At 41.6% G+C, this 3,318-nt stretch overlaps 1 long non-coding RNA gene across 1 annotated transcript; it reads right to left on the reverse strand.

Moving 5' to 3' along the window:
• Positions 1-1,473: 1,473 nt before the first annotated feature.
• LOC143629193 (uncharacterized) lies at positions 1,474-2,004 on the reverse strand. The gene is made up of 3 exons (XR_013152903.1): positions 1,821-2,004; positions 1,639-1,713; positions 1,474-1,558 (listed from the first exon to the last, which is right to left on the reverse strand). It is a non-coding gene; the product is annotated as an uncharacterized LOC143629193 (long non-coding RNA).
• Between the last annotated feature and the right edge of the window lie 1,314 nt (positions 2,005-3,318).

The following is a 3,318-nucleotide window of genomic DNA, read 5'->3' on the forward strand; positions in this document are numbered from 1 at the left end:
CAGGGAATTGAAACCAAGAAGGATCTTCTGGGCCATGCTTGCGGAAATGGGAATAACATCCCCACATAGCGGGAACGTCGAGAACTAGATTGTTTGAAGCTCCAAGATGGAATTGGTTGTTTAACATAATTGATCACTATGTTCAAAACTACCAAAACCTCATGGAGAATCTACACAAGTGGAACTCAACGCTCCTGACTTGTGAGGAGGTTACAGACCTACCCGCATCATACCCAAAGATCAAGCAGAAAAGTCGAAAATTTCTGCACGTGACATTAGGACTTCCGCGGGAAGAATCCCCATGGAAAACCTTAAAACTAAAACCTTTTCAAAACCCTTTGCTTAAGTCCAAAAGTTCACCTCACTTATTAACAATTCATGAGAAGAACACTGGACTGGGGGGACTTGAAGAGGTAGGTCCCAGCAGAGCCCAGTTGGACCCGCAAGACTCACCTCAAAGAGGGACGTCTGCGCAGTTGAACCCGCAAGACTCACCTTCAACAGGGACGTCTGCGCAAAGGCTAAACTCGCAAGACACCTTGAAGAGAGACGTCTGCGCAGAAACCAACTGGATCCGCAGGACCCACCATGCTCAGAGACGTGACGTCCTTACGCGCAGTACGCAAGCTGTTCCCGCAGGAAAAGCCTCCCAATGGTCGACGTACTCCGCCTGTTCCCGCAGCAACGGATACTAGCCATCAGGGAAGGCTACCCGCGCAGCAAGGCTACACGCACAAGGCACTTAACTCTTAAATAATTCAGTAATGTCACCTGAAGAATGAGTGAGCAAGCCGGGAACACTTCCGCCCAAAGCCGGGAAAACTCCCGCCCAAATGAGCCAGTCCGTACGCTACTGGAGGATCTTTTGTACTGTACCTGACAAGGTATGGACAAAAGATCTGACCAAAGCTGCGACAGCTCACTGACAACAGTACAACGAGCAGCATGCTCTAGTACTTAATGTCACTATCAGCCGCTGCCTACTCACCAACCTGTCGTAGCACGTGCATGGCCTGCAGTTGGTGGAAAAGGAATAGTACACAGCCGGCCTGGTCACTATCAGCCGCTGCCTACCCACCAACCACCAGCATGGCATGTGCGTAGCCCACAGTTGGCAGAACAGGAATACTATTCAGCCGGCTTTACCTTCTTGGAAACCTACCTTCGGCTATAAATATTCCAACACCTTGGAACGGTATTATCATCTTATCATATCTTATATCTCCATATATTATCTGATATCTGCTCTAGTCATTTCTCTTAATATACACTTATATTCAAGAGCAATCTAGTCTGATTCTCACGCCGGAGGGTGGTCACAAGGAGGTACCCCCCTTCTCAGTGACGAGCTCACGGTGTCTGTTTTGCAGGTCATCAGAAAAACCATCTTTGCCGGACCTAACCCCTCGTGGGAAACATCTATTTAACCCCCAGATTATCCGTAATCTGCCTGGGGTCAATTAGTGTTTCTTCACCATTACTTGTGTCCATCTTCCTTTTACATATTTGCTTCTAGCAACCCCTTCACTCTCTCAAGCGCGCTTTCTAAATTCTTCATCTGTTCCACACATATTATCATGTTAGTCTCGTAAATAAACCCGTCACAACACTAGATATACAATTCTTAATAGTTAATACCTGTTGTCTGGCAAACCTGTTGTGTATGAACAGCCCACTATAGAGATCAAAACTATCTTTCGTTGCACTTTCTTTCTGCATGTGACCATCTTGTGTTAATAATTTAACATTTATACAAAAAAGAAAGAAAAAAAAAGTCTGTTATGTACTGAAACTAATCTATTATTAAGATTGATCATTACCACTTGAATCAGCTTTTCAAATCCCTTTGTGTCTATTTGTGTATTTGTAAGCTGCATTTCTGATAAAATCCTGTAAATACGGTAACAACATGTAATATAAAAAAAATCGTCTAAACATGTCAAAAATCGTCTAAAGCGTATTCTCAGTGCAAAAAAATTCTAAATCTTTTTATTCAAAAAATCAGATTACATTTGACATGTACCTGCCAATGGTGTAACAAATTGACTTTGAGCAGCTAATCTGTCATGCTCTTCGCAAGTCATTTCAATCATTTTGCACCCCTGAATTTGGCAATTTATGCATAACAAAGTGTGATGTTAACTCATGAAACCGAAAAGTATGTTATGTTTTTTGTTGAAAAACCGTGTTTGTTTTACCTCAAATTCAAAAATGTTAAGGAAAGATGAGCATAAATCTTCATCTCTTACTCTGACTCTTTCATACATAAAGTTTAGACCTTTCCACCCGTCTTTCCCGCTTTCTGGCCCGAACATAGGATGAGTACACACCAAATCCGAGTCCTCTGGAACTTCCTTAGGTTCACAAACATGTTAGTAGTAACACCAATTACTTTAAAATTTCAATTAAGATTGTTAAAAAATTTGCTTATTTTAAATTAAATGAATTAATGTGTGTTCATAGAAGTCAAAGGCTTAAGGCGCTGTCAAAACGCATAGGGTTAGCCTGTTGCTTAATGCCGGCCGAGACTAGCAAGACGCACCTTTTGTCCAGACTGGGGGTGTTAATCGTGTCAGGTTGCGTGTTGAGGTGTTCAACCGAAACATGACATGTATTTTTATTCATGTAAAAAACAACCCCCCTAACCCGCATACCCTTAAAACTGCGCAACCCAAACACAAGCCATTTAACCTATTTATCTAAACATGTCAAACGGGTGACAACTAACTGTAAATGCGTTAATCGGGTTGATGGGTTGTAAAAAACTGGATTAAACAGGTCAAAAATGGGTTAGTGGTTGGCCTATTAAGCTAAAAACGTTGGCGGGCCACCCTGTTTAGCAAAGTTAAACGTGTCAAATTATGATAACTAAGATGCAAGATCTTTCATCAGTTGGGACAAAAAAGAAAAAGAAAAAATAAAAAATAGCTGATCCGCTTTTTAATCGAGTTAGCAGTGGCGGATGCAAGATCTTTCATCAGTTGGGACAAAAGGATGCTAACGATGGACCCGCGCTACCGTTTACTTTCAAAATATGATAACTAAGATACTCCTTAATCGCAATAAACTGACTCGAAAAACCTATAATTGATTGTTTTAATCCTAATTTTAAGAGTCATTTAAAGAAAAATAATTTTAAAAAGTTCAGTCATCTTAATCCTAATCTTCGGTTCAGACAACTTTTTGCCGGTTTAGACAACTTTTTGCTGGTTTAGACCGTTTTGTTTTCCAGGTTTAGTGCCCCTTGTGTTGGGGTGTAAAGTGTAAACGAGCGGAGCCATGCCCAAGCATGAGCTCGACTAGGCTCAAGTTCGGCTC

This window comes from Bidens hawaiensis, unplaced genomic scaffold, assembly GCF_021521415.1.
Source record: "Bidens hawaiensis isolate Kalapana, Puna unplaced genomic scaffold, B.hawaiensis_p1.1 tig00005179_1, whole genome shotgun sequence".
Lineage (NCBI taxonomy): Eukaryota > Viridiplantae > Streptophyta > Magnoliopsida > Asterales > Asteraceae > Bidens > Bidens hawaiensis.